Here is a 14,859-nt window from a genome sequence, read left to right on the forward strand (position 1 = left end):
ACTGATTGGTTTTTCGCAGAATCGCCCAACCGTCGACATCGTCTTTTCAAATAGGCGTAGCTGGAATTGAAATGTACGGTGAATTTTAATATCTCAGGATGCTATTAGTCTCCTTTTTCAGGATCTCAAAAAGACTTGTCCCATTTGTTGGTTGAAAAGAATCCATTTTAATTATTCTTGGAACAAAATTGTCAATCTTATGGACGTGTGTGAATTTTTTGGACGCATATCGTAATAACTTATGAGTTATTTGGATTTCAAATCAACATTTAAATCATGGAAAACTAAGGAAAAATTGATAATAATAACTTCGCATTTCAATTTTCCATGATATCTCATACAGTTTATAACTCGGTAGTGCGATGAAAAACATCTAGGCATTTTATCAGGCAGAGAAATTTAATTTATGATTAATAAGACTGAAGGACGCTATGTCTTCATCGCTATTGGCCGATCATATAGTGATAACAAATTCCAATTGTGGAGCGTGAATATCTTATTAGTTAATTTACTTCAAGAAGTAAATATATTCGAGATAAAAATTTTCTTAGCTAAATTTTAAGGTTATGATCACATTGGTAGGCACAAATAAATCTTTGCAGCATCCCTTACTAATCGAAATAATTCAGTACTATCGAATTCTGTAACATATTATGAAGGAAATGCAGACGGTTAGAATCATACCTTCGGTATTTTTACTCTAAAGCCACATTATAAATGTTTCAACAGCATACGATCTGAATAGCCACAGCGGATTGCATTCGCCACTACCGCGGATGTTTATTGCGAGATTATTTTACAATGTCTTTATATGTCTTTATTTTTTAATAATATCAAAACCGAAATCAGACCATAAGGCAGTATAAATAGTAAAAGCAGGTATATAAAGGTAAATTCATGGAATACAGCAAAGCGCTTAGTGCATGCATTATAGATCACCCGAAAGGGAAACAATATGATACAAGGAAGGTTTCTTTAATGGTCACGGTAAACGAGAGCTTTCCCTATTGTATGCCGTTAAATCAGTAGTAGTATTAGGTATCTACCTTTCCAAAATCCATTGCGGCAAGAAATTCAGGTACCCGCTTAGAGACCAAAAGTGACCAAAACAGTACAAAGAAAATTCGAACCTAAAATATAATTGACACAATGTGATAAAATATTCAATTACCTTGATGAGTGATGGCCTGAACCCCTCTTCTACACGCCCTTAAGGGTACTTACAGGGTTGAATGTAAATATACGAGAAGAGAAAATGTTCACAAATATTACCCCAGAGTGTATCATTCGCAAAGTTTTGATATCTTCTACAGGTAAAATGCCCCACATGAGTCCTTGATTGTGGTAAACGTTGATCGACTTGGATAATTAACTTAAGTTACGATGAAATTAAGTTAAAATGTTATTTTATGCAAACATGTTTAGCATATTTGCATAAAATAACACCTTAATATGTAAATAAAATATTTTAGCGCGTATCTTCGCGCAACTTTAGCAGCTGTTGAAGGAAGTTAGGACAGAAGTTTTGGAAAATCAAAAATAAATTCTTTCTATTTATTTTATGTGAGTGACTTCGAGGATATACATGCATAGTTATACATATAAATATACAAGCTTGTTTCAAACTCGTCATTTAACGTCCAAAATCGCTCAATTTAGGGAGGGCCCCATCTTGAAGGGTGCCCAAACTCGTTACGCAGTGAGAGGGCGCAAATTTAGGCACCTATTTCGGTTCCCAGATTTAGAGACATAAGATTCTATTTAATGACTGCATATTTTTTAGTTAAACATTATACATTTTTTCTGGTTAATTTGAATCTACTGTTGTACCATTTCAGCTAATCATTATACAACTATTTTGACTTCATTGCTAAATTGAAAACTATGGTAAAATTGATAAACTTAAATCCCTCCATCCGAGTGCAATATGCCAATTGAGGTACTATATCATGCCGAATATTACAACAGTAACTTCAAGATACACTCTTTCGTTAACTATTGCTAATACAATATCTCCGCAAATGTATTTCAATGCTGTCGGTATAATTCCAACATTGAAATACACTTGCAGAGAAAATTTCAAAAGAATCCATTTGTTACATATGGCTGCCGACAGGGGAAGAACTACAAAGGATGGACATGACTGAATATCATGATGATCGTTTCTGTCACTAATTTTGTTTCATCCCCAACCGAATGATGCCATCTTTTAATCCACATCACTGTTCACTTACGCTCATTTCATCTCGCATACTCTCACTCGCTTATAATAAGTTTAAGTTAATTAATTTCACATTTAAAACTCCACTAAAATAAACTAGTAGTTTATGTGGTATCTTGGATTATTTCGACAATTTAAACGAGAAAAAGTATTATTGCTCTAAAGGTGAAGAGCTGAAGGTTCACTTGACGCGTTAAAATCCAAAAGGTACTCATGTATGAACTCAGGAGCTAATACAAAGCAACCGGATTCCAACATTCACCAAAATCAGCATATCATCCATCACGCAAAATCTTAGATGCGCGTAGTACAATTTGCACTTTTTATCATTACCTGCTACCCCCATCATCTCTACTATCCATTTTACAGTTATTCGATTTTTTCACAGAGTTGATCCTTAAAGCTGTTGCCAAGTAATAATCAATCTTTCATGCGGGCGCCATATTTGAACCGGTGGTTATCCTGAACGAACGTGCCGAAAAAGCCTCTAAAATATAATCTTTTTACCACACAAAATACGATCACAGCTTTTTACAGGCAAATATGTCTGCAGTAAAAATGAAACTGTAACCTCAGTGCGGCCACAAGCGCTAAATGGTTAAACATTATCAACATAGTACTAAGATAGGAGTGATAATTGTGCCAACTACTACTTGCCGGGATGATAATTAGAATAAAACATTTCTAAAGTATCACACGGCGAACTTAGCTCATTCCATGATATTACAGGTAAAATTGAATAGCATTAGCATAAAAATGACTTGTACTCACCTCGCATTCCGCAGGTGTAATTAAACAATTATCACTTCTAGATCCCGCTTTGAATAAGACGCTTCCAACGCTACGCAACGATAGAGACACCAACGTTCAAATAAAAAATGAGCAGCGAAAGTTACACGAATTAACCAGTATTAAAGAAAACTTTAAAAAACATTTAAAATATTTAGTTTACGAACGCAATCAATGACTAGCTCTGCATGTACTTACTGAAAATGAGTTCATCACAGTTGAGCAGGCGCAACGTTACTTCGTAGAAGAGAAAATGAAATAGGTCTACATTACTTTTATTATCTAATTATTGTCGTTTAAGACCGGTTTTTGAAACTAAATCTTAAGCTGGCGAAAATGTCAACGTCTACCGAAAATACTAGTTACCTCATCTGAAGTTTAACCTATCCTGTACTCGGCAAAATACCCAATGAAGATAATACGTATTGATTTTAGCTGTTCTATTGAAGAAAATGTATCATTTGTCTGAATAAGAGCAGCGTTTGGACTGATGGTTTTATTGGAATAATATGGGTCTCGTGCTTGCTTCTTGTATTTTCACCGGAGCTGCGGAAAACTAGGTACCAGTTTTTTTATTTTAAGAGCTGTTTACCCTATGAGCCCTATAAATGATGTGTTCGCCGGTTTTTTGGGCTGCCAGGCTACGGTAAAACTGAATAATCTGAATCAACACTGGAGCTTTCACTTTGTTCTGTAGCCCTTATTCTGTAGTAAGCCATTAATATTCTTCATGCATAACTTTTTTCCCTAGCCCCATTTCTACTGGATTATTTTGATGTGTTTATGTTTCAAGCTGTCATCATATGATAGTATTTTTAACACCTTTAGGTTTAACCTTGTGGAATTGATACTGAGTCAAGCAGACTTTTTAGGTAATTTTCCACTTGGATTTAATAAGTGGTCCATTGTTTTTATATTACAGTGTCACAGTCGAAGATTCTCTAAATTAGCAATTTGTCAAAATTTCCTAATTCTCAGATGCAAAGGAAAAGGAATCCAGTAATGCAGAAAGGAGGGTGCAGGTATAGGTGTGAAGAAGGTTTGGGAAAGAAGAGGTAAAGGAGGGATGGAAGTATGCAGGTATTGCGAGGTGAACCACAAAACAGAGTATATGAGGTAGGGGTGGTTGAAGGGCAAAGTAGTTAGAATAGATGGGTTGGGTGATATTTGGTTTTTACAGGGGTTATGATAATGTTGGACTGAATGGTGAACGTCGAAAATCAGTCAGATTGTTCAGAAGCAACACATTAGGTAAATTTTGATATTTTTTTATCTCCAATTATTCTACAAATTCCAATAAAAAACTTTTTATGTGTAGAATCTTAAGGTTTACATATCCTCATTGCTCAGTATCCATTAAGTAAGTTTTCAGGTAAGATTGATTTCAATTTCTCAGGAATGGTTCACTGTTTTTGTTCATCCCCTTAGGTGAAACTTTAAGTTTACCCTATCTGAACACAATTGCACTCCTCACATCAAGCATATGAACTCCACTTTGTGCTACATACTTCCGTATGAGTACTATTTCAAAGAGACACCTACAAATCGTTAAATCAATGAACTTTTCAAATTGAAGGTTTTGGGCTCTACTTGTGAAAATTCACAATCACAGCATAAGTAAACTTTGCATTTTTTCACTTTAGCTTTATTACATTACTACCAGTTTTTGTACTAATACCTGACTACAGTATGTCACCTATGCATTGAAATCAGTGGTAGAATAATGAAGTTTTTATGAAAAAATACAAAGTTTACCTATTCAGTGGTCAATGAGCCCTTTATCATTTTGAAACCATGGTTTTCATTTATTCAAGGAATTCTACCTACCCAAAGGAATTCTACATGTTATCTGAATTAATTTTCACATATCCTATCTGTTTTTATTAACCTATTGGAAAGAAATAAATCATCAGAAAATCAACCTTGCAGATGTAGACATAGTACAAATAAAAATACTTCATAATTTTTCACACTTTAAATTTAATATTCCATTGCTGATTTCAGTGTTTCATATCATTATCAAGTAGTCTACAACAAATATAGACCTCTTAGTAAAGACACGAAGCATTGATACTGGTTGAGGTATATCAAAATTAAGTATTTTAATTTACACTATGAAAAGTAGGTTTTGGATGGTCCCTGATGACTTTTTACTTCTATGTGTCATTTGAATATTCTCTTGTTTAGCCTACATTATTTCTCTTTTCATAATTTCTGCCTTCCTTCATACTGTCTAAAAAGACTATTCGCTTCCTTCTTCTACTCCGCTTATCAAACCTTCTCTCTTCCATTGTGGCCTTCAACATCCCACAACCTTTTAATGTTTCCTCTTCCCACTTTCTCTACCTAATATGAGTTCCCCCGGTAACTTATCTTCTTTGTCCAAAACTTCAGCTTTTGTCTTCCTCCTTCTAACTCATCTGATCAAGTCACCAACTTACCGACATGTCAAAAGCTCAATATTATACCAAAAATTATATTTTTGCACAATAGATTCAGTAATTTAAAAAAGTTTGCTCTTAGTTGAAAACCACTTATGGTATAAAAAAATAATTGAGATATTTTTTTAATGAAATTGATGCTCTTCACAACGAAAAGCATAATCTATGATTAATGTTGTGTGTCCTTTCCATGTGTGAGTAGAGTGAATTTTGTGAACTATGTTGTTGACTGGCTTTAAAATGTGATTCTTTTGAAAATGTAAAATTCCAACGTGTGCTCCATGATGGCAGGGCTTTTTTTTCCCCCTCTTCAAATAGGTCTTGTCTTTGCTTGATAAGCTGGGAGAGCTTATATTATATTTTTGAAACTGCATATGCCAAAAACGTTCACACAGGTGGGATTTCCTCCATCTGTGTAGCAAATTGTGATATTTTTAATTTAATAGTAGATCCAAAATGCTGTCTTTAAATTTAGCAATATTCAATCTCTTGATAATGATGACCTTTATCTGTGAAAGATACTATCAAGTACTATATTTTCCTGGCCCAGAAAACACCTTTTTGGTCCAAAATGTGCTCTGAAATTAGCCTGAGAATTATGTGCCGAGGGTATATGGTATAACTTTGAGCTATAATACTCAAACCAATGCAACGGAAATACTTGCTGCTAAGTATTTTTTCCTTACACTCGGCATAGAAAATGGTAGCCTAAATTACAAGTTTAGACACTATCAGTATTTTGAACAAGGAGTATGTAATAGAGTTTGAATATTTCTTTTAGTGCCTCCTTTAAAGTTTTCAAGTAAATCTTCAATGCATTCAATGGAGCACATTTAATTATATCTCACACATGGTGCTGCAGTGAAACTTATACATTCATCTAATGGGGATGTTGCCCCTCTGCTATTACATACACTTCATTTCTCCCATTAAAGTCAAAGTCTACGGGCACTCAACCTTAAGTAGTATGAGTGTTGTAAAACCATTAAAAATGGTTACTTTTCATGCATTTTCAATGAATCAAAATACTGACAGAAACTAAGCATGGCACCAAAAGTTGAACATCTTGAGATCTTAAGAGAGAATATTGTCATACAGTATTTCATTTAAACTTGAAGTCTTCTGTAATGCTTCAGAACACAGAAACAAGACAGTTCAAAGGCATTTTGGTCCACTTCCAACTTAGACGACAATGTGAGAATAGGCGAAGCAGAAGGTGGATTTAGTAAATGCAGATATTAGTAAAAAAATCTTTACGTTATTGTGCTCTTATATGGACAAAGCTTGAGGAACGTGTAAAGAACTGGATAATAAATCACAGAAGGAATGGGATTACTGTATCAGCATAAGTGCTTTTCTTGAAGGGAGAAAATAAGGTACAGGGATGTGCATTGCCAGATTTTCCTGGGACGCCATCACGGAGAGAGATTGTCTGTGATTGTGTATGAGAACTATGATGGCTAAAAATTGCCACTTGAACCCGAAAGAAAGGTTATAAGGCACCAATCCATGGTATCATACAGACGAAAAGAATGAAATTGCAGTCAATTTCTAGTGTTTTTAATTGCCTGGAAATATCCTTGGAGGAAGTCAAAAGTGATATTTATTATTTCCTTCTTAAGAATGTAAAATTAGAAATGTGTTAGATGGAAATGAAGATGACTTTGTGCATGAGGACACAATTTGAATCAGCAAATTGAAGGTAAACCCAAGCCATTCTGAATCATTTCTGTTCATTGCTATATTTATTTTATTTTTAGATTATTCTGGAGAACTATGCCTTACCTGGGATTCTCATGATTGGAGCAGACTCTCACACACCAAATGGTGGTGGACTAGGCTGCTGTTGATGTCATGGCTGATATTCCATGGGAACTGAAATGTCCAAATGTAAGTTGTAGCGCGTCCCCTCTAATTAAGTTTCCAATACAATTACCAGCCATTGAAGTAATTTTCATAGTCTTATTCTGGTAAATAAATGTATCATTTAATTCACCAATAAGGTTAATATGTTTAAATCATTATCATAGTGCTGTCACAATTAAACCGGTGATTTCCTTAATATTCCATCCCAATTATAAAGTGGCCTAAAAAACCTCCTTAATAAGTGTAATTTGGTGGCAGCTATTTCAATTCTTTCTGATGCTTGTATTCAGTGGACCCCAGGGAGAGTTTAAAAGTATAGGTAAAAAGGCATGAAGTGTGCTTGAAAACTTATCGATTCAAAATAAATTGAATGAGCTAGCATGTGCTAGTTTGTGACAAAATATGTAATAGCAATTTTCCAACAAATAAAAACATATTGCCAACCAAGTTTCAATGTTTTTCTATCTTCTTAACCTAAACCTAAAGATGACAAGGAATATCGAGGCCTGGTTGGTAATTTTTATCTAGTGGAAAGGGGAATCATTTAGTCTTCAATATGTTCAGATTTAAACCTATCATGGCTGAGACTAAGCAAGTCATCTGCTAATTTCTAGAATCATCTCTTCTTCATAGGTTATTGAAATTAATCTATGTGAATTGGAGCCTCATGTGAATGGACCATTCACTCCTGATCTTGCTCATCCTAACTCTAAACTTGGTGAGGTAGCCAAAAAGAATGGCTAGCCTCTTTTAATTAAAGTTGGTATGTTACACCATAATTTTTAGACCTTATCTGAAAATTTTAATAGTTCACCCATGAGGGGGCATTAATGCTATTTGAGGGCACCTTATAGACGCTTGTGTCTCATAATAATTTTATACCTCTATGTACATACTATGTACATACTAAGGAATGTACTCAGCCTAAGGTCTACTCAGTCATTCTCCTCAGTAATAACCTGCATTAAATCAGTTGACTGCTGCAAATAATATTATTTAAATATTTACATTAATTTTCCTCTGGAAAATCCATTTTTGTTTGTGCAACTCATATGGCCTGTTTTTCCTCTAATTCATTGACTTTATATCTGTATGTGCTCCTGGTGCAAGAAAATAATTAATATGAGAAAAAATTTCCAATCAGTTAGAGGACATAATTGCTGCTGTTCCTAGAAGGAAATATTTGATAGTGATTAGGGATTGGAATGTGACAGTAGGCGAAGGAAGAGATGGTAATGAGGTTGGGGGTCATGGTTAAGTACAAAGACATGCATTGAGGGGGGGTGAAACTTACCGCAGGGTATTTGAAAGGCTGAACATAATAAGAGACCTAGGCTGAATCCTAGTGGATGACCCCAAGGTTTTAAGCCACCTTATAATATTTTTAAAGGACATTGGCCTTTATATAAGATGCAGGTCTTTTGGCCTTCTATGTAAGATGTAGGTCAATTTCTGTTGGTCTGTTTTTGTTACGTTTTTTAATTACTTTTTCCTTATCTATTTATTAAATTATTTTAAGAAACTTTTAATTTGAAGTGCCTTTAAATGTACTCATAAGCATTGTTTTCTTAAATTGATTGACAGTGGTGAAAAATGACCTGAGGGGTCGGAGCACCCTTAAAACCTAAAATTAAGTGATGGCCACAGGTAGAATGGAATAGGGTTCCACAGGAGATGGGTTAATCTAATAAGTACTTGATCCTAAGGCTTCCGCGACATCTATCTGATGATGGATCCATGCTGCTTCCGGGAATTACCATTTCATAGATCAGTTGATTGTCAACTGTTTCGCCCCCAGTCCTGGAGGCATCTTCAGGTTGAAGTGATCTGCGTTGCGATTTGGCCGCTGTGCATAGGAGATACTGCCTGGCCAAGCCATCCAAGCAATTTCAACCGTGAGGACGGCTTCACCCTGACTTCCACATGGAAGAGGGGTGATTACTATTCGAAGCTAAGAGAGAGCCAATCAGAGAGCTCCCGGCCAGTCAACCGCCAAATTGCAATGCAAATCACTTCGACCTGAAGACACCTCCAGGACTGGAGGTGAAACAGTTGTCCATCAACTCACCTACACCGTGGTGGTAATTGCTGGAAGCAGCATGGATCCATTATAAGTATCTGGTTTAAACCACACAAAATGTATAGGCAAACATGGGAAATGCCTGGAGATGCAGGAAGATATCAATTATATTATAATATGGTTGGTTATAGTTTTAGGAATAACATGATCAATATGCATTTTCCCGGGAGCAGATTTGGACCAGGGCCAAAATATAGTAATAATGAAGTATAACGTGCAATACAAAAAGATAAAACAGCAGAGAAATTAGGCTTTCACAAGAAGGAGGTCATTGATGACAGGGAATTGAGTAAGAATGTTATGAAAAATCTCGTCAAAATTTTGATATGGAGGCTGGTTTGTGCAGTGCAGAAACATGGTCATTGAGCAAGACAGAAGGCATAGATTGGAGCTTTTGAAATGTACGTGAGAAGGAGGAAGGATGGGGAAGGTTAAGCAAACAGAAAGGAAAGCAAATGAGGTGGTGTAGGGTAAGTTGGGGGAGGAGAGGGGATTGCTGGTAGAAATCCAAAGGGCCCCTGGAAGATGGATACAGAGAATTTTGGTTGGCAGTGGGATGCTGAAGACTGAAAGAAAGGAGAATGTTAGGCAAGCGTGGAAGGAGCAGGTATTGCATAGGTATATTGGACGGAACGAAGTGAGGAAGGAATATGAGGGCTTGAAGAGGGGCTTACTTTAATGTTGGAAATCAGGTCTTTGTTTGGTTAGAGAGGCATTTGCCATGCCATTCAGTAGCTTATGTCCATCAAAAACCTAACCTAAATGGCAGATAATGGATGTTAATAATACTATATTCAACAATGATGCTTGGAAAGAAACAAATGTATTATATTTTGAACAAAAGAGCCATAGATTTCCAACCAGGAAGTTTTGTTGGATACCAATATTTTAAATATATAACTCTTCATGATAACTTTATCATAAGGGTGGAACAAGTTAGCTTTGGACACCAGTGTTTGATGACACTTCTGAGTCGGAAACTCTGAACTATTTTCATTCAAAATTTTCAGAATGCCTGAGTTCACCTTTGCTATTTTGTGTAGCAGAATTGAATAATATGCAAAGTTGTTTTATTTATAAAATGATGTTACCGATTTTTTAATTTTCTGATTACTTTGTTGATTTTAGGCCCAAACATTGCAAGACTTTGGAGGCATCATTTTAGCAAATGCCTGTGGTCCTTGCATTGGTCTGTGGGGCCGGAAAGACATGAAGAAGGAAGAGAAGAACAATAGTGACCTCATGTAATAGGAATTCCACTGGACGAAATGATGCAAACCCTGCAACACATGCATTTTTGACATCCCCTGAGTTGGTGACTGGCCTAGCGATTGCTGGGACCTTGAGCTTTAACCCGCTCACAGATAAACTAAAGAGAAAAGATGGTGGGTGAAATAGTTGAACTGTGTGGACTGTTTTGTTTGTATTTTGTCCTTGGAATTGCAAAAATCCATTACTGTAATTATCTTGGCGCACTCTAGGTGAGGCTTTCCTTTTGGATTCACCTGTTGGTGATGAACTTCTTAAGAGTTGATTTGATCCTGGTGAGGACACATACCAAGCCCCACCTGCTGATGGAAAGGCTTTGAGAGTGGATGTGGACCCTATGTCACAGCAGTTGCAGCTATTGGAACCATTTGATACCTGGCATGGAAAAGGTCTTTCAGTCCTCATTAAAGTTAGATTGTTTCTATAAATGTGCAACTTTAGTTGTGCTATTTGTTTACATTAGGGTTTTTATACAAAATTTCCTGATAACTTAGGTTAGGCGTCATTCATAAGTATAAAGACAGGTAAGTCATACGTATATAGTTCAGCATAAAATGGATTTTTTTTGTGACTCTAACCGTGAAAGTTAGAGATGAATTATTGTAATGGCAAGTATAGAGGTTAATAAGGTATATGGCATAATATAAAATGTGATTCTGATAAAAATTACCTTTCAAATGTTTGTCAAGTCAGTTAATAATAAGGAAAATTATTGAAACAAACTGGTAATGTTAGCAATTGAACATTTCAGGTCAAGGGCTAGTGCACAACAGATCATATTTTGGCTGCTGGTCCATGGCTAAGATACAGAGGACATCTTAATAACATTTCAAACAAGATGTGCATTGGGTGAGTACCATTACTTTGTCCCATTTTAAGTTTTTTATATTGAATAGGGTTTCAGTCATCAATAAATAACACCAGTTCATCCTAAAAGCTGTATATAATCACTTGTAGACTGTACTTCTATTAATTGAAGTTTTATTAAAAAATAAAGATGCACAGTCTACTGGACAGCAATTTTCAACTAAAATTCTGGTACCTAGTAGTATGACATATATGGGTAAGCCATTATTTGAATTGCTGATTTCATGTACTTAAAGCAAGTTATACACCAGAACAATATTTTTATTTATATAGAGTCCTTTGTTGGGAAATTTCATTATTGATCCCAGTCAAAACAAGTTCCCTGTATGAGCTAATCCAGTAATAAAGTAGGAGTAAACCATCTGGAGGAATAAGACAAACTTTGTAAATTGACAAAAATTTATTAATCCGGCACTACCAGTTTCATCGCATTATTCCACAACATGAATGTTCACAAGGTTAAGCTTGATACCATCGAAAAGTTAACTATCTGTTGTTAACTGTGTACTTACTCACACTTTAGTAGTGAGTAGTTATTCCTTGCGAGTAAACTATGTATTAATATTTTTTACCATTGGTGAGAATAACATCTATTGCACTGTTACAATTGAGGCTAAAAATATGAAGCCATAATTGATTAATATGAACTAGTTATTGAAAATTTCAAATTTTTAACATTTTATTTCTTGTTTTGTTTTACTACTCTTTTTATATATTGATGAAGACATGCATACTCATTCCTGTAATATAATGATAATATTTCAATCACTTATTTTAAATACAGCGCTGTGAATCCTGTAAATAATGAAATGAATAAATTCAGAATCAGCTAACTGGAGATTGGGGTGGTGTTCCTAAGGTTGTCCATTATTACAAGTCAAAAGGAATCAAGTGGTGTGCCGTTGGAGATGAAAACTACGGTTTGTAGATCCTCATTAACACAGGTGGAAATTTTTTGGGTTTTGTTCATTCTGATATTCGTATATTAATGCACCCTAACAGCAACAATTTTTTATGATCAATCCAGGCTAATTTTACCATAAGGAGTTCATTAGAATACAAAATCAGTGTCAACCTTTTAACCCTTGGGCTTCTTTTTTAGTAAGTGACACCTAACAGCAACATTTTTTCATTGTTTCCTGTGGTTAGAAACCTTGCCAAAGAGGTTGCATATATTTATTAATAGTTTTGATGCACTTTGTCTAGATCCATGTAAGAGGTGCACCCCATTTTTATGCATTTGAATCATGTAAAAAAATCTAGATGATATGTAGATTAACTATATTGATAACTCTTGATGGAAGGAAAAGCTTTGTTTTATCATGTGTGGTAATAAATACAGATATTTTAAGAAAGTCTCAGAAATCAATACATCAAAAATGGCTGAAGAATAGCAAAATAATATCCTGTAGCAAATGAATCAATTCAAATCCTACAACTTAATTTTTCCAGAGGGTTTGATTACTGTTTTCTTTCATTTTCCATAGCCCTCTGTGTACTTTATACACTGATTCATTTACAGAACAACACAAAACTATATGCAAGTAATCACTGTATTCAAAACAGTAACAATGAATTCAAAACTTGTTGATGCGTAGCCAGTGAAAACCGGGTCATATGAACAAAGCCTTGCTGGTGGTGTCTTAGGTTGAGGAAAGCAGAGAAAGAGTGGCACCCAAAAAGACACACATAATGAAGGGACATACCCATTTATGACATGAACAATCTATTTTTCAGAATTGGTGTTTGAGGAATAAAGGTGCATGTGGTAGCATGTGAGTATATATGGTGCATCAAAATTACTTTTTCTCCATTACAATTTTAATGTGGGATCTCTCTTTCTCTTTGGGAACAGGTGAGGGAAGTAGCAGGGAACATGCAGCTTTGGAAACTTGCCACCTCGGAAGGTGTGCCAGAATAGTGAAATCCTTTGCTTGTACTCATGAGGCCAATCTAAAGAAGCAGGGGCATTTACCTTTGACCTTTTCTAACCCCTCCGATTATGACAAAATTCAGTCAACTGACAAAATTTCACTACTTGGAAATTCCAATTTAGCCCCAGGACAGGTAGGCTTTCAAAATGGGGCTTTAATATTTGGTAGTTTTCCTCTTTTTTCTGGTTTATTGTTATTCTTCAGCTGGTATAACTCAAAATGCATAACAAGTGCCAGGGGACACGGCCCGCATCCCTTCTTTCTCTCCCAACCCTTAACGCACCCCTTTCCACCCTGAGCACACATTATGTTCACATAAGCACTGAAATTGACTCTGCACAGAAATTCTTCCTCATGAATTTTGGGTATCCATTTTTGGGAAATTTGGAGAAATTTCTATCTTTTTAGAATTTTTTGGATTTAGCTGGGTTAATGGGGTGTACAGAGAATATTCAGCTACTGACTGGATGGTTGTGGGTACAGGACGATGATTTCAAAACCTCACTCAAAATGTGCAATTTTCGGAAGCTTGGTCTTCCAGGGAAATCTTAGGCTGTTGTGCTTAGGGGGAGGGAATTCCGCCGCCCCCCTTATAATTTCATGTTTAAAATCATTAGGTTCAAGGTATAGTGTAGGGTGGTATGACTCTCCTATCAGGCCCTCATTTGTGTTGATTATTTTTTTCCTGGAAAAATAAGTTTATTAAAGTAATAATTATATTATTGATACCTCAGAAATGTGTCCCATGTGTCACCTAAATAACATTAACAACGTTCACCTAGTGGTAGCTGGCATTAAATGAACTCTACATCATTTCTTTACTCTTGTTAAAACTAAATGTATTTGCAATTGGCCCTTATTGGCATTGAATAGAAATGAATGAAATATGAATTTGACATAACTCCTACTCATTGCATATGCTTTTGTTTTTCAGCCAATCGCAGCAGAAATCAAGCATGCTAATGGTGATGTAGAGACCATTACCCTAAACCACACGATGGATGAGCGGCATATTGAATGGTTTAAGGCTGGAAGTGCTCTTAACCATATGAAGCAGATTGCAATGGGCAAATAAATGACTAATGTAGTGTGAAAATGGACAATAGTGTAAAATATGGCATATTTGTGAAACTAGTAGCCATTTTGTACTGGTATTAAGGGGTCACGTGTAGATAATCATGAAGATTATAAATGCAATTGTCATGTTAAGTTGTATGTACAGAATAAAATTTTAATGGAATATTTAGTAAAATGGCATAACTCAACCTATTGGCTTTATTTTTAATTTTTTTTATCATGAATTAACTTCCAGTACGAGACTTGATAGTTGCCAATGCCGCAAAGTAGTATTATTTTTGGAATAAAAATATGCACATTCATTTAAAATCCATA

The 14,859-nt window shown here is 35.4% G+C and overlaps 1 pseudogene; it reads left to right on the forward strand.

Moving 5' to 3' along the window:
• The first annotated feature begins 7,305 nt into the window (after positions 1–7,305).
• LOC139686409 (aconitate hydratase, mitochondrial-like) lies at positions 7,306–14,633 on the forward strand (annotated as a pseudogene).
• The last annotated feature ends 226 nt before the right edge of the window (positions 14,634–14,859 follow it).

The sequence above is a fragment of the Hetaerina americana genome, unplaced genomic scaffold, assembly GCF_022747635.1.
Source record: "Hetaerina americana unplaced genomic scaffold, ioHetAmer1.1.p SCAF_14, whole genome shotgun sequence".
Taxonomy (NCBI): Eukaryota; Metazoa; Arthropoda; class Insecta; order Odonata; family Calopterygidae; genus Hetaerina; species Hetaerina americana.